At 36.5% G+C, this 22,488-nt stretch overlaps 1 protein-coding gene across 4 annotated transcripts in view; it reads right to left on the bottom strand.

The window, feature by feature from the left end:
• Positions 1-22,488, bottom strand: part of arhgap36 (Rho GTPase activating protein 36) — a 48,351-nt gene that overhangs the window by 24,889 nt on the left and 974 nt on the right. The window contains exon 1 of one of the 4 annotated variants that reach the window (XM_052145911.1): positions 4,278-4,477. The exons of 2 other annotated variants lie outside the window; for them this stretch is intronic. The gene's annotated coding sequence lies outside the window, so the exon portion shown is untranslated. Of the gene's footprint in view, positions 1-4,277; positions 4,478-22,488 lie in introns of those variants that run through there. One more of the 4 variants, XM_052145903.1, reaches the window with a different exon arrangement.

Here is a 22,488-nt window from a genome sequence, read left to right as displayed (position 1 = left end):
ATGGGTTCATCCAAAATCTTAAATGTTTTTGCTTTGGAGTTTCAGTCATTCACTAAGTAGGGAGCAAGGGAGCAAGCCAAGTATATTCAATCCAAACTTCCTATCAAAAGCTCAGTTTCAGGCTGCTGATGATGTTTGAACCACTCAACATGTTTAGTAGACATGAGACAATGGTAATCAATAAATATATTCAGATTTGATATTGTATAATTTGATTGGATGATGCTGACATTATTTTGAATCAGAATTAATTTTACATTTAAAATTTTACAACTTAGTCCTGCTGTCCACATATGTTACCATACTATATTTATATTATAGTTTTTAGGAAAACTATTTGCTCTGGAATTTTAGTTTTTGTTTTATTTTTGCATTTTTTGTATGTTTATTGGGTGCTACTAGTTAAAAATCAAAAAGGGAAAATGAAAAATGCACACAGCAGTCACGCTCAGGTCTCCGGAGGTTAAAGTATGGCAATTCGACACTTAAAAAGAGTAAGTAAAATCAAAATGTTAAAGTTAAACTGTGCCTCCAATAACGTTTCTAAGACATGAAAATAAAATCTGCCAACCATAGAATCTCAACCTCAAGAAGTTGTCAGCCAAAACCTCATGAGCCATAGCAGACTCTAGTTATTAAAATCCATATTCATCTTTGCGGTCATCTCATAGAGGTTTAATCAGAAGTGGGTGTGTCTTTATCTTTTTCTTAGTGTGCACATAAGGGGGTCACTTGCTCCTAACATCACATCACATTGTGTTGTAAAGAAGGCAAACCTTAAAGGTCACAGTTTTGTTGACTATTGTTGTAAATTGCTGACTAAAGGCTTATCTTATTGTAAATTTAAATTAGTTTAAATTAATATTCATAAAATGCACGCAAAGAGTATTTTATTATATTCTGCAACTGTAAACATCCCTTATAAGTAAACAATCTCTTTTAGGATCATAGAGATATAAGCTGTAATCTAAAGTGTTGTACTTGTACATTTCTTTAAAAGAAAAACATAAAACTGCTGTGTTAAGTAACTGAGATTACAATATAGTAATTAATGTCACACCAATTCAGTGTGGGAAGATAAACAAGTCTCCATGAGAGAGGCTGCAGGGCAATGCAAGCAATAAAGTATTTTTTTCTTTCCCTTCTCCTCCCTCCTTCTCTTTCTCACATACACTCTCTCTTCTTTGAAAAAAGGGAAGAGCAAAACACAAACACATGTAGCACTGCACCACATTTCAAAGCCCACTGAAACCTGAATATTGTGTTCATTTGATAGAAACAAAGGCTTTTGTGAGATACAATGGCATTCAAGAAACCAAAAAGCCATAACAAATGGAAAATACATCCTACAACATATTCCAGGTTCAATACACGTTAATCTCAATCGACATCATTTTTGACATAATGTTGATTACCATAAAAATAAATTACAACTTGTTCCTCCTTTTCATTAAAAAAGCAAAAACAATGTTAGAGAGAGGCGCTTACAATGGAAGTCAATGATCTAATCACGTACTAATCTTATCTGTGTAAGATTATATACAGTTTTACAACATTTGATGACAATTTAGACAACTTACAGCTCCAATAATACACAAGTTTAAACAGAAGAATTAATGTAAGAGCTTTTATAAAATTATAAGCTTCACATTTAAATTCCCCAAATTTGACCCCATTCACTTCCATTGTAAGTGCCTCAATTTAACCTTGTTTTTTACTCAATAAAAGGAAATAATTTTTATGGTAATCAACATTATGCCACAAATGCTGTTGATTGATCTTAACTTGAATTGAACCTGGAATATTCCTTTAATTTTACAATATTGATGAATCTTGGGTTGACATGTCAAACCACAAGGAAAATGTCATTTATATGTATTCATATAACTATTTAGGTTTAATAATGTGCATGCTTGTAAAGCTCATGATTGCAATTTTAAATGCACGACAATGTTAGTGTATATCAGCTAAGAAGAAACATTTCATGCACTGGATCAAGTATTACAATAGCTACAAACAAGTTTCGAGGCGGGTATTCATATAAATGTTTACTTTTTAACTTGGAAATTTTCGCTATATGGCTTTTAGGCCCTGGGGGTGTAAAACAAGAGTGGTAATCGAATATCGCCTAAGTTCAGGAACAACCTGAGACCACAGGGAGAGGAGACTAGTAAGTCAAGCGAAGAAAAGGTCAATTCTCAAGATTTTGCCATACGGAAAAAGCATAGTTAGACAGTTAGCTCATGTATCAAATAACCTGTTAAATTACCAGCTACAGCTCATGTTTCTTCAAACAACACGACAAGCTGTTTGTATTAACTGTAATCAATGGAACACCATGAAGATATATAATCTAAATAGAAGTTTAACATCCTGAAAAAAGTCTTGGTGCTCTTCAATCATGGCCAACCATTGGTTATTATTGGATGTATATATGGTGGAATAGCAATGTTCCTGAAATAACAGTTGTTTGACAGAGTGCAGCAAAGTCACAGGCTGCAACAATCTGATTCCAATTATGTCTAGGACAACAACATACCTGAGCGCATGACCTGACCCCGACCAAAAACATCAGGGGACAATATATATGGTTGCAAGAGCGTTTTTGAGTTGTAACCTGTTTCATTTGTCTTTGAAGAGTTTTCCTTCAGAGCTAACATTTACCTTATTCCTTAAAAAGACTTCTGTAATCAATGTTCTTTTTTCTTTTCAGGATTCTTGTCTGATTTCCATTTCATATACTTAATCTCTGACCATATTTGTCCTTTCTGGCTCTCCTGATCCTTGGAACCTGGCTCATGGTCCTTCATGAGAACTTTGATATAAATACTTCTATTTAGAAACATGATGATAGTTCCCAGATGCCCTCTTTAAATAATTCCCCAGTGTTTGTATAACAGTTCAACCAGTAACATTCCAGGTCTTCCAAGCAAAGTAACACCATCAGAACTTTATTGTGCATTTAAAGCACAATGAGTATTATGCGCATCTCTGTTGAAGCTGATGTGCTAAACTTCTGTTGTTATCCAGTTTCAACCACCGCTGGTGTCCATTCAAATCACAGACATGCATGTGAACATTAGTAAATGTGAGTGCAAACATATGTGTGAGAAGATAAACAGCTCTCCAATTGGAGTGGTTAAGCAACTATGAAATGGAAAGAGACTCTTCACTCTTGAGACTAAGCTGTAAGGGCTTGTGCATTTAGAGGAATGTAAGTAAAGTGGGAAAAAAGAAACATAATAATAGCATATGCAATCAATGCCTCTAAATTATCCATTTAAATACTCTATCAAACAGCTACAAAACACAAACAATATATAATCCCCTGTGAGGGAACCTCAGACAGTCTCAACATTAAAAGAAGGCAACCGGGTTGAAACAATGGCTCTTTGCACTCCTCGGACTGATTTAGGCTGACAGGATCTCCCCATTGCACCGATTTGGTTTTCATTATTCTGTACAGGAAGTCAATAATACTCTTGAGAGAAGAAGAAAGATTTTTGTGGGTACTGTGGACTTTTGGCTTAATCAGTGGTTGTATTAAAATACCTGATGGAAATGAGTCAACTTTTGACTGAAAATTTAATCCAAATACAATAACCTCATACGATGTGACGAACAAACTTAAGTTACTCCATGTAAAACTAGGGAAAGTACCATAAACAGACACTATGCTTTTGTAGTAGCGAAAGACATGTTTTGCTGTATCTTTGATAAATAAAAGGTAACTTTAGAAAGTCCCAAAGAGTCCCTCTGTAAAGGGATAGTTGTCATGATGGCTTGAAATTAGTAAATGATGACAGCATTTTCATCTATGGGTGAACTATACCTTTAAGTAACTGTGAAATCGATGCAATATGTTTAAATTTTGCTTGAATAGATACACACTATAAATCAGTATGTTTTTGCTCTCCTGGCTCTTGCATACACAAGTCTGCATACACAGTAGGAGGATCGTATGTCATTCTAAAACAGCATGCAGTAGCCGTTAAGTCACACAATGCCAAGATTAACGAAATAACTCACTCACTCACATAATTAAACACAAAAGCACAAACAAACACATGGGGTAAATAGTGACATCACAGACATACACTTATATACAGTATATAAACACTATAATAACGACAGTCCCCAAGCAAATACTTCATCAAGTTTACATCCAATTTAAATTATCGCAGCCACAATCAGATATAAACTATTGTCATTACGAAATATTGACATGATATTTAAGCCAGTTAAATAGATAAACTTGCATACAGCCACACTCTCACCCTTCCCTCTACCTGCAGACTGGGAGACAGGCAGTGTGTCAGACAGAGACACACACTCTGTAAATATAGGCAATCTCCTCAGACACTTCTCACAGCACAGCCAGGTACAGCCAATCTGAACCAATAATGAGACAGACAGACAGAAGCAGAGGATCAAGAGAGAGGCAGGTCTGTTCTCTCCATCTGCCATGTACGCATGTAAATCAGTGCACAGAGACTAGGCTGCCAAGAGCAAATTTCAAGTAAACACTCAGAGTGATGTCGAGACGAGGGGGAGGAGCTTGACATTGAAGCAGCCAGGCTTTAAACAGTTTTCTCTGCCCGAGTGTCACTCATGAACAGCATAATAAACTCACACTAAGGGACAATGTTTGGACACCTATTGTTTCTACTCCTGTTTTTTTCTTCTATTTGTGTCCAACAACATGAAGATCATTTTCACAAAGTTCCTACCCAGGACTTAATTCCTAAAGTATGTGTCGAATACATATACAGTGGCCCAAAAATGTATTTGGACACCTAGGTCAAACTTTAAAATGTGTGAGTTTCATTTAATTAGCTTACAAAACATCAGGTGGCATCTGCAAATAAATAATGCTAGACTTTTCTCAGAACTAACTTCACATTTCTGCTAATTTTTAATAAACTGGTCCCAAAGTAATTTTTTTTGTGAATATATTAAGTACAGGAGTACCAAGTTAAAGGGATAGTTTACCTAAAAATGAAAATTCTCTCATCATTTACTCACCATCATGACATCTGACATATGACTTTCTTTCTTCCGCCAAACACAAATATTTTTTTTTAGAAGAATATTTCAGCTCTTTTGGTACATACAATGCAAGTGAATGGTGGCCAAAACTTCAAAAAGCACAAAAAAGCATCATACAATGAATCCATATGACTCCAGTGGTTTAATCCATGTTTTTGGAAGTGATCCAATCGAATTTGGGTGAGAACAGATCAAAATGTAACACACCAAAATGTTTACTGTACATCTTGCCATTGCAGTCTCTTGGCACTATCATAATGTCAAGTTCAATTTCACTTCCAGGTGCTTGACGCTTATGCAGAGCGCTAGATGGTGCTATAGGAGGTGTAATCGAGCTTGAAATCATGATCACCCAGGACTAGGGTAACCACCTGGCTATTGCTCTGTTGCAGGTCAGCAAACCTGATTTTGCGGGACAATGCGGGACACGAGGGAGAGATAACTTACTACTATTGTACTAGGTGAATAAATATTGATTTTATATTAGATGTATTTTTGTAGTGATGTTAAATGTTAATGACGGCGCTGTGAACGTCACACAGTTTGGCATAAGGTCTACGATACAAACTAGTTTTAACAGCTCAGACCTACTCAATGTAAATATAATGAAGTGAAAATAATAATCTAATCGTTAAAAAGCACATTTCCAAATAAGCACATCAATTCCATTATTAAAGACTAGAAAGATTAAATGCGTTCTTACCGGATTTAGTGCATCTTGAATAAATTTTTTTTTTTTTTGTCTGATCTGGCTGCTTCGAGTTGGGCCTTCTCATTCATTATGACTGTAGAACTCCTGGCAGGTGTAGCTGTAGTTCACGTTCATCAGGAGTTCATTTTTTATAAGGTCCACAGATGCTTAGTTCCTTGTCTCTGTCCACGCGGTGGACATCAGAGAAAACACCCTCTCCACAAACGCGTTGGTGACAGGAATGCTCAAAGCCAAAGACACAAGAGCTGTCTTGACAATGACCATGAGCTGGGCACTGATATGCTTCAGCAGAGCTCTCTTTTTTTAGGGTCACCTGTAACTGGTTTTAACCATGTATATATTTTCTCCCATTCTTTATTTTATGAACAAAGGCAGCCTTTCTTCTCAGGAGCTCCGGATATCATTTATCTGTTGCAGTTTTCATTATAGTGATTTTGTAATTTAAAGGACAATGAAATAAAATTATGCCGAAATAATAATAATAAATAATACAGACACAATTGAAATGCGGGACACTGCTTATGACTTACGGGATGCGGGACAAAGCTTCCAATTTCAGGACTGTCCAGCAAAATGCGGGAGAGGTGGTCACCCTACCCAGGACACACCTGATGTCAAGATTTATAGTAAAATTGAGTTGCATTTTGGTCTAATTCACTCAAAACTGATTGGATCGCTTTAGGAGCCATTGATTAAACTTCTGGAGTCTTATGGATTACTTAACTGGATTATTCTGCTTTTATGTGCTTTTTTGACAAAGTTCTGGTCAATATTCACTTGCATTGTATGGACCTACAGAGATGAGATATACTTCTAAAATTCTTTGTGTTCTGCAGAAGAAATAAAGTCAAACACATCTGGGATGGCATGAATTATGAGTAATGAATGAGTAACTGAGAGAATTTTCAATTTCAGGTGAACTATCCCTTTAACACAGGTGTCCTATAGCAGAGTTAACACAAGTGTAGTTCATCACATTAAATATGAACATGTTCCATTATGTTTGACAACCAGAAACAGTACAGTACATCAGTTGCTTAATTGTTTGAAACCAAACACTTTTTTTTGTGAAACAAAATGTGCTTGTGCTATCTTTCTTTAAAATAAATGTAAAACATTTTTTTTATCATAAGCTTTCACATTTTTTGTAAAACATTTTTAGCATGACTTAAGTGTCCAAATAAGTTTTGGGGCCACTGCATATACACAACACGCACTGTTGTAAAGGCACCAGCCAGAGACTTCATATGTAGCTGCACAATGTGCAAGTTACCTGAAGGAACCAAACTCTTTATACAGAAATGCTAATAACAAAACAGAAAGCAGATACAAAGGAAGGATAAAGAGTGAAACGTGAGAATAAAGAAGAGAGAGCGCAACAGAGATGGGAAAGTTATCGGAGAAAGAGTGAGGTAAAGGGCTTTCTGACAAACACACACACACACACACTCACACACTCACAAACTTGCTGCTACCTTGTGATGAGCACAACAAAACAAATCAATGCTTGACCTTTCAACTTTGTGCTGACCTCACAGATCTAAGTTTTATCTGATACACAGATTCCACTTTTTCTCAATAACCTTTTAGCCACAAGGCATTGTGTGTGAGCATGTCTCCTTTTTTTCGGAGTGTTTACAGTGGTGTCACAGAAGTCTAAAAATTGTAATTTTTTGTTTTTGTTTTTGTTTTTACGGATTTAAACCTGAAAATAACTTTTATTTTGAATTTTTTAAAAGAAAGTCATGTTGTGTCTTTTTCTATTGCTAACAAGCATCGGTCAATACTGAAGCCACTTTTTCAAAATTCTTCATACAGTCTGCATTACCAACATGCATCTTCAACAATGGCAGTTTCCTGCACATCTGATAACATTCTAACCTTTGGATCCTACTGATAAACAGAAAACAATCAATATATTTCAAAATGTCAGTACATGTAAAAATGTGAACATACTGCATTGTACTATAATATGTAGTTCAATTATCATTGAAGGATGCACATCTCACCTGTTGTTTTGCAGGAAATTCATACTATTGAAGCAACGATTGAACACTGCAGATTCAGTTGCGCCCTTATAGCGGCCTCTCTCAAAGAGAGACCATGGGTTACAACATGGTCAATAGTTGTGGCCCTTATCTCATCAGAGACCACCGCTCCTTTGCCCTTTCCCTGCCACTCTTCTTTCTCCACCAACCTGTCCGCCTTGATCCATGTTTCCAAACTACAGTAAATCATTCCGAAGCCGTCCTCTTTTGTCTGTTTGGAAACGAGACTAAATACAGGAAACTTGTATGGACTTTCAGCTGAAACTGCAATCAGCTGTGTTTGGAAGGATTAAAGACTTTCTATATATTTCAATCTGGTTACTGCAGAAATGCACAACATTTGCCATCATTCTGTTTTGAATGTGTTTTTAACAGGTGTGGAAACAGTGTGTTAGAATTTGAAAACATATGCTGCACATAACCCTAGTTTTGCAGGTGGTGGAGTATGAATGAGAAAAGAGTTTATGGATTTTGAAGAATGTGGTCATTGAATGCATTTTGTGTGAAAGCGATGAAAAATGATTCACAGTTTGGTCCACATACGCTTCTGTTTCGCTGACCGTGTGAAGAGTTTTGACAACGTGACTTCAGTATTGACCGATGCTTGTTATCAATTGAAAAAAAACTGTCAAATGAAAAAGAAGCATTAACTGTAAGATACTGCACTATTTATAGATCACAGATCAAATGTAAGCTAATTTGTGGCAACGACCATATTTCAGATTTCAAAAGATCAGACTTCCTTTCGTCCATTAAAGCACTCAAGATGCTGTTTGGAACATTCTCAAATCATGCTGATATATCATGGATCATCAGGTTTTGCATAAACTTGTGATGTCAAGTATGCCAACGCGAGTGAATGCTGGTATTAAAGCAAAAGGGGGAGATATGAAATACTATGAAATTCATGCTAATTGTTCAATTCAACTTTTCTCTCAAATTGTTATACTGATAATATAATTGTACTGGGGAAATTTTTTTATAGAATGGATAATGGAAGCGTTTTCACTAATGTCTCAAATTTTTGACATTGTTTATGTATGTGCAAGTTTTGAGCGCAAGTGTGTATTTGGTCAATGCCTGACGGCTCAGCAAATGATCCCATTAGAGTACCTCTGTGACTGATATAGCACAATTGTGAGGATCTCCTGGACAATTCTTCATTTAAGTCTGGGCATTTAATACCCATACAGCTTTCAAGAACTGGGGCTAGTTGTCACACTTTTTACTCCTGTGAATATTTCTTAGGGTACATTTATTTTTAAAGGAATTTTCCAGTTTCAATACAAGTTAAGCTCAATCGACAGCATTCGACTCATCCCTCTTTTTCTTTAAATAATAGCACAAATCTGGGTTACAGTGAGGCATTTAAAATGGAAGTGAATGGGGCCAATCTGTATACTCACATTTTTATCTACTAAATATAAACAATATGCTTGTTAACGTGATGGTAGTGTGACAAAATCGCTAACATTTTTTGTGTAAATTTATAGTCAATTTAACAACTTTTTTGCCAATGACGATTAAGATGACTTTTATATGATGTGCTTTTATAAAATTATAAGTGTCACATTTCTGCCTTTAAACCCTCAAAAAAATATGCCCCATTCACTTCCATTGTAGGTGCCCTACTGTAACCTTGATCTTTGCTTTTTTTTTTTTCTTTTTTTTAAAAAAAAAAGGGACGAGTCGAAATAATTTTTGTGGTAATCAACATTATGCCACAAATGCTGTCGATTGAGCTTAACTTGTATTAAACCCGGAATATTCCTTTAAGTCTTAATTTCTGTTTGGGCACATACTGTACATTAAAGTTGTGACTTATTGAACCTATTGAACATTTCCACCATCATTGCCCAAGAAAAAAGTGCAATGACGTGGACCTTTTAAGACAAAGCAGAACATTGTGTCCCAAATTATTCTAATTTAAGGCAGTTTTGAACTAGGTGTTTTGAAACCATCATACAAACCCATTGGTTAAGAAAACAAGCATTTATGGAATTGAACTTTTGAAGTAAAACCCTATATACTGTAGCTGGATTTACATACCTGTTAGGGTTATCTTTATCCTGTTGAGGTGCACAAGGTTCAAAATAAGTCTTTGAAACAAATGTGAACCTAGAATAACTACAGTGCCACCTATAGGAGACAGTTTTCTGGCTGCTAAATGTGAAGTGCAGGATCATTTATTTGGCCTGTGTGGCTGTTTGCGGTATGTCATGTATTTGCAATTAATTTACCATCTGCAGGGCTTGGATGGGCTTGAGCTCTCTGGGAATTGTTCCATCTCCATCAGAGATGAACACACAGTCCAAATGCCTTCATCACTTATAAAATCCATCCACAATCATACTGTTTTCACAAAATCAGGGTTGCCAAAAGATCCTTCGTCACTTATACCATCCATCCACAATCATACTGTTTTCATAAAGTCAGGGTTGCCAAACGATCCTTCATCACTTTGAAGGGTGCTAAGAAGCCCTTTTTGGCTGATTTAAGGGAGGACTATATGAGATGAATAAAAAAATTAATCCTTAGTGACGTGCTTTAGTAAAAAAAATAAAAACACAAAAAAAATTAACATTTCATTTTGATTTGTGTTTATATATTAGGTCCAATAAATCATTGGCAGAAGCACTTGTTGAACTCCATGAAAAACAGATGGTTCTCGCAAACTCTGGAATCTCATTCTCTACTGAAAAATAAAAAATTGACCACTGTCCCAGTGGCTGTCCATACACATGAGAATGTTCATATCTGGCCATGAAGAGAGAATGCTGATACGTTTCATGTGTTTGACCTCTGACCCCGACATCAAGGTCAGCCCTCTTCCTGTTTTGGTGGTGTTAGGTGAATATACAGGATCATATGACCCTGATGCAGGATGAACAGGAATAAGAACTAGGGACAGACTTGTCCCAATAGAGTGGACAGGAGTAAAATCCAGTGTATGCAAAGTTTGGTGTGTATGGTTCGAAAAGTCAGGAAGAGTTACGCAAACCTACAGTGCATCCAGAAAGTATTCACAGCGCTTCACTTTTTCCACATTTTGTTATGATACAGCCTTATTCCCAAATTTATTAAATTCATTATTTTCCTCAAAATTCTACAAACAATACCCCATAATGACAACATGAAACAAGTTTGTTTGAAATCTTTGCAAATATATTAAAAATAAATCACATGTACATAAGTATTCACAGCCTTTGCTCAATACTTTGTTGAAGCACCTTTGGCACCAATTACAGCCTCAAGCCTTTTTGTGTATGATGCTACAAGCTTGGCACACTTATTTTTGGGCAGTATCTCCCATTCTTCTTTACAGGACCTCTCAAGCTCCATCAGGTTGGATGGGGAGCGTTGGTTAACAGCCATTTTCAGATCTCTCCAGAGATGTTCACTCAGGTTCAAGTCTGGCTGGACCACTCAAGGACATTCACAGAGTTGTCCCGTAGCCACTCCTTTGTTATCTTGGCTGTGTGCTTCGGGTCGTTGTTGGAAGATGAACCTTCACCCCAGTCTGAGGTCCAGAGCGCTCTGGAGCAGGTTTTCATCAAGGATCTCTCTGTACATTTCTGCATTCATTTTTCCCTCGATCCTGACTAGTCTCCCAGTTCCTGCTGCTGAAAAACATCCCCACAGCATGATGCTGCCACCACCATGCTTCACTGTAGGGATGGTATTGGCCAGGTGATGAGCAGTGCCTGGTTTCCTCCAGACATGACGCTTGCCATTCAGGGCAAGAGCTCAATCTTTGTTTCATCAGACCATTTTGTTTCTCATTGTCTGAGAGTCCTTCAGGTGCCTTTTGGCAAACTCCAGGCGGGCTATCATGTGCCTTTTACTGAGGAGTGGCTTCCGTCTGGCCACTCTACCATACAGGCCTGATTGGTGGAGTGCTGCAGAGATGGTTGCTCTTCTGGAAGTTTCTCCTCTCTCCACAGAGAAACACTGGAGCTCTGTCAGAGTGACCATCGGGTTCTTGGCCACCTCCCTGACTAAGGCCCTTCTCCCCCGATCGCTCAGTTTGGCCGGGCGGCCAGCTCTAGGAAGAGTCCTGGTGGTTCCAAACTTCTTTCATTTACGGATGCTGGAGGCCACTGTGCTCATTGGGACCTTTTTCTGTACCCTTCCTCAGATCTGTGCCTCGATACAATCCTGTCTCGGGAGGTCTACAGACAATTCCTTGGACTTCATGTCTTGGTTTGTGCTCTGACATGCACTGTTAACTGTGGGACCTTATATAGACAAGTGTGCCTTTCCAAATCATGTCTAATCAACTGAATTTACCACAGGTGGACTCCATTCAAGTTGTAGAAACAGGATGCACCTGAGCTCAATTTTGAGTGTCATGGCAAAGGCTGTGAATACTTCTGTACATGTGATTTTTTAATTTTTTCGTTTTTTATTTTTAATACATTTGCAAAGATTTCTGTAAGAGCCATTTTGTCTTTATTTAAACCTTGTTATGTAAGTGTGTGTCCAGTAGGGGTCTCTCGAGTAATTGGTTACTGAATATAGGGAGGAACCTTCCTTCCAGGTGACAGGTGTCGCTGGAGGGATGGTGCACACAGTTTTTTGACCGCTACGCTATGCCATGCTAAAGTTATGCTATACCATGCTGTACAGTAGGAAATCTGTACTAGTGAAGAACTGTGGATTTATTGACCGTTTGTTGGATTCTTGCTTACTATAAATGAAGACCAGTCACGGTAAAATAAATCTACAATGTAAGCATATTAACTTAAGTGTGGACATTGCAGTGAATAACAACCCGAGCGTGCGCGTCCATTAACAAGCACTGTCCAGCAGCCCTCAGCTGCTTTAAGTAAAAGACTTGGCTGCTTACAATTTCAAACAAACTTCTTTCACATTGTCATTATGGGGTATTGTTTGTAGAGTTTTGAGGAAAATAATTCCCAAAATGGGAAATAATTTTTCCCATTTTGGAATAAGGCTGTAACATAACAAAATGTGGAAAAAGTGAAGCGCTTTGAATAATTTCCGAATGCACTGTATACAGTAGATTGCAATGTCACTCTCAAGATGACTATGTAAAATCTGATTCTGATCTATGAGATCATATTTAAATGTACAAATGTAATCTTATCAATTTGATATTGTTAATAGAAATAAGTCACCAGATAATAAGGTTATTGGTTGTGATGTCTGTTATGGTATAAGAGTACAAGCCTACTTTGGACATTAAACTGCACTGCCCATTACAGGCCAAAGTCAGAGATATTAATGTCATCCACATGACCTTTTTTCACTAGCATTTAAATGTAATGATTTAAACAATAAATATGCAATTTTAGAACAACCAAACCTTTAAATATGTCTGTTTCAGAGAATAAATACAGTATACATGATCAGACATCTTCAGTACAATAACAAACATTGACCTGACACTTATATTTATCATGAAATTCACACTTTCTTCTTGTTCCACCAACACTTATTTTATCTGTATGGATCAGTTCTGTCTAGGCATGCTAAAAGGGGAAAAGTAAACTATGACTAGTGCTCACACTGCAGCCATTGATAGAGAGGTAATGATCCATGTTTAGAGAGCTCTGGTTAATGAGGGTACTGTGTTTGTTTTCTCTTGCAATGAGAAGCTGCATATCAACAGACAATGGGTGGAGAGTGAATATTTGGAGTAATGTTCAGGTTTCATGCATCTCAACAATATTATGGGTTGATCTAAAACCCCTCAGTGGTAAAGCCTGATTTGTCCTGACCATCATCAACAATGGTGTTGCAAATACAAATATAACAAAGCAAATGTTGGGCATTTCTTTCTGTAGTTAACAGATATACTGAAGGAAACAGAACTGGTAACACTTTACAATAAAGGTTCCATTCATTCACATTTGTTAAAACATTAGGTATCATGAACTATCAATCTTTTTTTAACATCACTGGTAAATCTTTGTTAATTGAAGTTGATAAAAATACAATTGTTCATTCATTGTTAGATCATAGTGCATTAACTAATGTTAACAAATAATTCTGGTTTTAAAAATGTATTACTATATGACGAAATTAACATTACCTTAGATGAATAAATGCTTAATTAGTATTGTTTATCATTAGTTCATGTTAAATAATGTTGACAAATGGAACCTTATTGTAAAGTGTTACCACAGATCTAAATGAATGATCAATAAAAACTTAAAACAAGGATTTCATAACACTGCCCATTCATATTAATTACTATTATTTTATCCACAGTCCACTAAATGCACAAGAAATGAACTCATAATAAAAAGAGGTGGTGGAGCTCATTTGTGAATTTACTTATTTACATATTTGCCTCATTTAGACCATTCATTCTCCAAAAAAATCATATTACAGTTTGTTGATCGGCCCAGTGTGCCCCCCACTTACTGAAAAATCCCCATTATCCACAATGAGCTCCTTACGAAGTTTGAAGACACTGAGCAGCATCAGGTGGTTTTGGATGAATTTTAGAAGATATTTAGGAATATTTATGTCTAGATCTGTGGGTTGATTGGAAAGTGACAAAGTACTGCACCTCGTATCCTGTTATTTGGTTGTCTATTTAATACATGCATTTATATGCCATTTATTTTGTGTCAATGCATTAATACAGTTTTCTGTCTCTTGTTTCAGTGTTATACATCTAACTTATGTCCAATACTCCAAGTTTAGTGTTCAACTATTGCTCGAATATTGTAATTCTTAACAGTTTACTCAGCAATGAATCTATCTGGAATGTTCTGGAAAATAGGTACATTTCAAAATATCACTGTCCTGGTCACAAAAGTAAACTTTGTGGGGAATAATAGACATTTTCAAAACTTTTGAGGCATAAGCAATTAGAAAATAACACTTACTACCCAGGAACCAAAAAACATTGTTACACGGTGTTATGAAAATATTATATTTTAAGGAGAAGACTGAAGTTGACCAGTGTCTGGAGAGCTGTAATCTCAGCAAAGGGAGGCCAATTAAAGGAATATTCCGGGTTCAATACAAGTTAAGATCAATTGACAGCATTTGTGGCATTGTAACATTCTGTAGGCTGAAAACAGGAACAGATGGAGAATAAGTAACTGAAGTGTAAACCAAAGTGCAGTTAATTTACAGTGCTGGTCACATAAATGACTAGGTTTGGCTTGACTAAGTACTTGATAGACTGGACAAGGTTACAACCAACAATACTCGATTAGGACTATACAAGGGAAAAAAATGACAAAAACAACCAATGACGAGACTTAACTTATAACAAGATAACAAGAACAGGAACCAATAACAAAACATAACTGATAACAAGTTAACAAGACAATAAAACAATGAGAACAAGATACATGAACAGGAGGGAAACAAGATATCACATGACAACAAAAAGAATACACAGAACTTCAGAGAAAGAGTCTTAAACTTAACCTAGTGACCTCTAGTGGACGCTAGGGCAAATGTCCCAAGTGTTAGAGGCCTAATGTTGATTAACAAAAACAATTATTTCGACTTGTCCCTCCTTTACATTTTATCCCCTTTTCTCCTTTTCTCTTATCAGGTGGTGGCTCGCAGCATGTGGAGGCTCATGCTATTCTCCACGATCCATGCACAACATTTGTGTGTGTTCAGCATTGTGGCTGATTTATATATTTGATTTGATTCTATAATGAAATTGGGGATACTTTTCCTTTTGGTGCAATGGATAATATCATCCTATGTGCATTAGGCATCTCAACTGTAAGTTTGGAGTTGTAATGATTGATATTGATTGATCAACACATTACATCTGCTGTATTGCAAGCTGTGCCTGTCAGACTTAACAGGTCATTAGTTATGTCTTTAGACAACTTTGATTCATGGTTTGGTACGAGCGTCACATCAGGGAATCTGAGCTCCAGTGCAGCATGGCAGAATGGTCCATGCAAAACCATTAGGGAAATACTAACTTGGCATCTAGCAGTCACTTCATGCTGTTAATTAGAATTTCATTGTGTGCGTGTGTGCGTGCGTGCATGTGTGTGTGTGTGTGTGTGTAGCAGTGTGCACAGTGTGATTTAATTTCTTCTCTCAGGAGGACAAATTACATAACATGAATTAAAGCTAGTCTCATTTTCTTTTCCTTTCATCCTTTCAGTCCTCCCATCTTTTCTCTCTTTTATTATAACTTCAATCTCTTCTTCTCAAGATCCCTAGAGGTCATGCAGAGGAAATACCATTTACAAAAACATGCAACAAGGATGGCATGCTTCTCTAAACAGGACATTCTCCACCCATTGGCACAGCTCTCTACTGTTCCGCTTCATTATGCTGAAGGAACAACCACCAACCACCACTGATTGACGTCCACAATGGGATATGGTTCAATGTTGTGGTTTAAAGTGTGACCTGGTAACACGAAGGTTCTTGTTTCAAACTGTGATGTGTTCACATTGAAACTTTGTCCTTGGTATATAATTTGCAAAATAAGTCTACGCTTAAAACATTAAAGTCCCTGGATACATAAGTCAGGCATATGTGGCATCATATGAAAGCTTAGAATCTGAACTTTCCATAGAAAAACTGATTTCATATGTATGTTACATAAAATAATAAAATAAGGGCTGAAAACTTCTGCATGGCAAATCAGCACCGTGTAGAGGTCATGTTGTAGAAATATAAATTAAAATATCACTTAGACAAGTCATATATCAAATAAAAGCTCTCATTCTCAGGAATGTGACTGTGCAGTTTATTCTTTGCTAATACCACTGTACGAAAAATTTTCACAAGAATCACAAAGTGAAATACGATTTCTGTAAGAAATCAAATACAACGACTTTTGCACTGATCACTGAAGCTGTAAGCCCCAAGTGACCAAACACTTTAAATCTGCTTTCACTTTAGGCAGTTTCTATAAAATTAGCCATCATTTACTTGCCTGTGAGCTTGCTTGTGTGCATAATCCAATGTTACATCTTAGATGTCCAGAACAAAATATGCAGTCCAGCAGTAAAAGCATGCAAAACAAATCATCCGAAATATATTTGATATCAGCACAAAGGGGAGAATATCAGATTTAATTTGAATTTAAATCTACTAGGCCACTCAGAGGTCGAAGTATTTGATGAAACAACGGAGGTGGTGCATGAACTGAAAATTAGACTGAATGTCTATGGACAAGCACATCTGTGATGGCTAAAATAAATTTCAGATCTGCATTTTGTGATGGAAGGTGATAAAGAAAAAATAAAATGTAACTTTCTGCAATAAAAAAGTAAACACATTTTTTGCTATAAGTTCATAGTATGTGAAAATGGTAAGCCTTTAAATTTGAGTGTGAAAAATGGCAGGAGGCATCCCAAAAATGTATATTTTATCAGACTTTTAATCATGCCTTCTGAATGCAAACAAACTGTATTTGAATAATGTTATGAGTGACGTAGCTATTATTATAGAACATAAACATGAACATCAGGGACAGAATATGTTCAAATGTAGAACAACTTCACAATTTTATCCAAATCAGTTTATCTGTTACAGAAATAGTTTATTTTCTCATCAAGCAAATATAGTTAGAACAGATGCACTGAATTATGTCTTGGTTAACATTTAACACATTTATCTGACACGATATACCTCAGATTCAAAAACACTACAAAGCTGAATACTGCCATGTATTGCAGTTAGCATGTAGATTAATTGGCACTGACCATTCATTAACTTCTGACTGCAATAAGAAGGTGATCTTCATCATCTTCATCATCATCATCACCTTCATCGTCATTATTATTAATGCCTCCAGTGTTTGTCATCTGCTTACTCATGATCCCCAGTCAAACAACACCAGCTAACATTTATGGGTGACTCTATGTTTGTGCTTAAGGAGGATTTAAATTTAAATAAATATAATGTAACAATAAAATATTAAAAAATATATAATCTTGTTTCAAAGAATAAATAAAAATAGATTTAAACCTTTTTAGTGTGTCTTGATTTACTTATTCCTACTTTCTAGGAGTTTTCAAATGTTACATTTGCCAGAATATCTCCCTCACCCATACTTATGAACTTCTTAACGATACTTTTTAATAAGTATTAGAATCAGATAAATTATCTAATGCACTTTCCTCTGAGACCTTAATAATACTTTCAATTCATTCGGTATTCATGCATACACTCTGGATTGTTTTTTACTAAATGCGGTCTCAATTACTGTTGTCATAACAACATGAACGAAGAATGTTGGAATTTACACAAAGATTTTTATATTTCTACAGTGGCCATTGCGATGAAACAGCCATTTTAATGGTTTGACCTACTTTGGATAGTGCAGTGTTGATGTGAGACAGGTGTTATATACACATGTGACAGTCAGTCACAAGAAAGAACCAGAAGAGATCTCGAGCATGCATCTGATCATATCCGTACCACTGTAAAGCAAGCAGTGGTGTTTATCATTTTATGACAGGAGGATCTTTTATTTTTATATATATATATATATATTGAAAATGTTAATCCTGCTAGTAATCCACATTTTTACCAAATGTAACTGTAATCTGAATATGTTGAGTTTTTATTTAACTGTAACAGATTGCAGTTAAAATAAATTTGTATCCTGATTACATAACACCAATACAAGTATTCCATTACTCCCCAATCCTGATTACGCACACTAATATGTACTAAAATATGTTCTACAGTAACTTAGTTTAAAAATCTGCAATTAAACAAGTACATTTATTCATTTACCTTCAAACAATTATTGTGTTTGATAATCAGTGATTAGTGTGATCCTTTTTCCCTATAAGAATACATTTGTACTTCAGCTATTTTTACTCCAGCTAAAAACAACTTGCTTTACAACTCGCTTTTGGTTTCCCCAGAAACTGTAGCTCACACATGCCCATACGTTCAACCACCTGATTCGGTCAATGGGGTAATGCTTAAAATTTCAGTAAGCACACACCGAGAATTTGTTCGGCAAACCAATGGTTTAATGTTTTTGTACATTTTTGCTGTTTTATCCATTATTTTGCATCATAATGTTGCTGAAAAGCCTGTAATATGCTTTTCATGGCATGTTCCCATTGTAATAACTTACCCTATCTATACCCCGCCATTGGGTCATTTTGTCATAAAAGGTCAATGTGTGTTGAATGAATAGTTTTTTTCCTGTGCAATTACGGTGGGAATGTTAAATAACTTTTTGAAGCCAAAAGTTCACTAGAAGACATGAGACTTTTAGTTTGAAGTTCTGTGTTTTCCTTGTTGTGTCTCTGTTCTCTGTGTTCCCCTTGATTGATCCCAGCTGTGTCTTGTTAACCTGGTTAGTTCTTGTGTATATATTGCCCTCCTGTTCTTTTTGACTTTGTCAGTTGTTTTCCTTTCATGGATGTAATGGCTTGTTCAGTGGTTGAGATCTTATGGTTATTTCTTTGAGGTCTTTATTTAAAAGCCTGCACATAAATCCTCCTTCTCTCGCCTCGTTCCTGTAAGCGTTACAGAACAACTGACTGATCCTATGTATCTAACGGCTTTTTGAATGTTTGATCTCAAACAAAGAGAGGGAACCATCGAGCAACTATCTGCTGTCTTGCCCCAAGTTCTTAATTGGGGAGATATTGAACTCAAGGACTTCTATCGGTTTGGACTCAACGAGCCAGTGAAATCATGTCTGCCAGGAGACAGATGTGATCTTTTCTTGGTTGAGTTCATGGACTATGCTTTGAGGCTCACATTCCCAAGTCGCTGCTATCGCTCACGGCCAGTACTCCCGGCCAAGTACTCTTGCCTATGGTGGCCATCGATGGCTGTTGACAAACCTTCCCGGTTCCCTGTACTCGATGAGTCCGTCCAGTCTCCAGCAGCCGACCAGTCTGTTGCTCAATCCAGTGGTCAGGACGTGTCAGACACCACAGGTACCAGTCTGATCCCTGACCAGCAAATGTCTGATCATGTAAGAACAGATTAATTCATGTCACGTTCATGACCAGTAATTGTAACCAACAAACATAAGGTATAGCATCAACATTATATTTTGCCATATAGGCAGCACAGACATGACATACATCATGAGAGTATTGCTGAAGGCACCAAGCAAGACATACTCTGGAACGGGACTCTCTGCTTTCTTTTGATTAACCAATCGATCAGCTATGGAGATTTACACATGCCTAGCGTTCTGTTAAGTCCCGATGATGATTGTTAAATATGTCTTGATTGAAATCTTTCCATTTACACATGGATTTACCTCTTGACCCTTTCCTAATATAACAGTTTATTTTGCTATCCATTGGTGGCTACCTCTAATGCCCCAGTAAATAATGATATCCATTCAACTTCAAGAAGGTTTTAATACAACACAATAAATTATTTAATTTGCAGAGGCTTGTCACATGAGTTGGTGACACACTGTCTGAAAATGCAATGCAACTTTAAATCAAGAAGACTGAGTTTTCATGGAGCTTTAAAATAATGTATTTATGAGTGTATGACCGTCTATAAAACACTTTGGTTCACTTGGTTCATCTGAGGATGCTCCAAATGGCCATGAATTCTCCAGAGTATTCAAGGTTTTGATCCATTTCTGGCAACATTTGACATGTGATGCAACTCAAATGTCTTAAGCTACTCTTTTCTAAGTCCAAACCACAGAGAGGATTTAAGCTGATTTTCCAAAGAAGTCAAGACTTCCTATTACTCACATTCCACAGAATGGCCTGTCCACATCAGAGAAATGCACCAATCTCCCCGGATAGTGCAGTTATTTCCAATTAAAATCATAGTTAAGGGCAGTAGTGTACTTCATCATCCATGCGTCATTCAGAGTGACTGTAGCATAGCTTTCAATGGGCTTGACTGTGATATCTACCAGGACGAGGGGAGGATGTAAGGGAAGTTCTTGGAATGTCAAACCTTCTTTAGAATTTCTATGTTCATCCATCTTATATGATTAAAACCTTTCAAATGGAAACATGGATCATGTGATGAGGGAACTGAGGAAATGTTTGTGACAAGCTTTCATGTACTGTAGCATGACTCTGAAGACTGGGAGGGAGGTGGCATAACACAAAGAGCCCCATCTTTGAACAATAGATCACTATAATATCTGTGAGACTAAACCTCTTTCTCTAACCCCTGTAAAAAGACCGGTTGTGTGAGGTTTTTGTTTTAATTTTAATTTTATTGGTTCAACTATAAATCGGGACACACACAGACAATATAATCCTCTTTAGCCTGGCTCCAATCATTCCAACAGTTTTCAAGTGTTGTCTCAGTTCCAGCAAATATTTTACTTTTTCCAAGTCTGATGGCAAGAGTATCCAATGTAACCATACCCCAGTTTTTAAGCATTTCTTGCTGTATGTTTTAATTACGTTGGACACATCTATAAAGCATTATGTGGTGAACCCACATGTTTCAAACACATATGTGCCACTCATTGATCATGCATTGAAATCCTGCATAGATTTGTATACATTTTTATGTTCATATGTATGCATGTTTGAATATCTGTGACAGTCAATAAGTCATTATGAAAGAGAAACCTGCAGTACTGAGTGTATGGCTTGTGTGCAACAATGAACAAGTTGGAAATGAACATTATTTTGACTATGTTGAGCGGAAAGTATTTTAGAAAGTAACTAAGTAATTATTAATGTGATTATTTTTCCATGAAGTTGTTAGAAAAGTAATTATTACATTTATAAGTAATGAGTAATTTGTAGTGGATTACTTTTTTATGTAACTCCAACACAGAGCAAATAAAGTATGTAATGAGACATGCTGTGGGATTCTGCAGCATTAATTAGTGCAAATGTCTACAGTAATTCTGGTTTTGCACATGATGTTTATCTTTTAATGAATGCTGATGAATATCTTTCTGACAGCTGAATTAAATAGGAGGGTACCCCCTACCTCCACCCCTCATAGCAGCATATGGTCTTTATTGCATCTCACTGTCCAAGATGTTGGGTTATATTTGCTGCTTTTTCTTTTAATCTTTCAATTTTTCAATAATCACTGTTTTGGAGCATGAAAGAAAATATAGATTTTGTTTTGGAATCATTTTCCAATCTATTTCTACTCCTGAAAAGACTCAAGAGTGATAAAATGATTGTGTGTGTGTGTGTGTGTGTGTGTGTGTAGTCTATATTTGGTCAAATTTAAAAGGTGTCGTGCTTTTTGGATTGGCTTTGCACAGCTGGGAAATCTTAAACATCATTACTTCTCATTAAGCAGAAACTTTTCACCCAAAGAGACTAATAGTGCTCACATTGCTGGGACAGTTCTCGAGGAACACGTTGGGTATAAGTGTCAGGGACGACAACTAAAGGCTTTCCTTCGCAGCCAGATTTTCAGTTCATGGGGCATATCCAGGACTGGACCTGTGATTTTTGCATAGCCAACCAAGATTATCATTCACTGTGCGTAAAAATGAGTAAACATTTGACCATTAGAGGTACAACAGCTTGTCACATGGGCAGTACCCTCAAAGATCCACCCAGTGTACCTTTTTTTACAGTTTAAGGTGTTAATATGTACACTTTAGATACAGACAAGACACTTAAGGTGCTAATATGTACAGGTAATGTACAAATACATTCCGATTAACATATAAACGTTATAGCCAAGCTGGGGTTCACATAATTAACTATTAAGTAACTAGTCATAATAATGATTATGCATTTATGATCATAACATTATACTCTT

Source organism: Xyrauchen texanus, chromosome 2, assembly GCF_025860055.1.
Source record: "Xyrauchen texanus isolate HMW12.3.18 chromosome 2, RBS_HiC_50CHRs, whole genome shotgun sequence".
NCBI lineage: Eukaryota > Metazoa > Chordata > Actinopteri > Cypriniformes > Catostomidae > Xyrauchen > Xyrauchen texanus.
The sequence above is the reverse complement of the archived record's forward strand: the minus strand, read 5'-3'. Positions and strand labels throughout refer to the sequence as shown.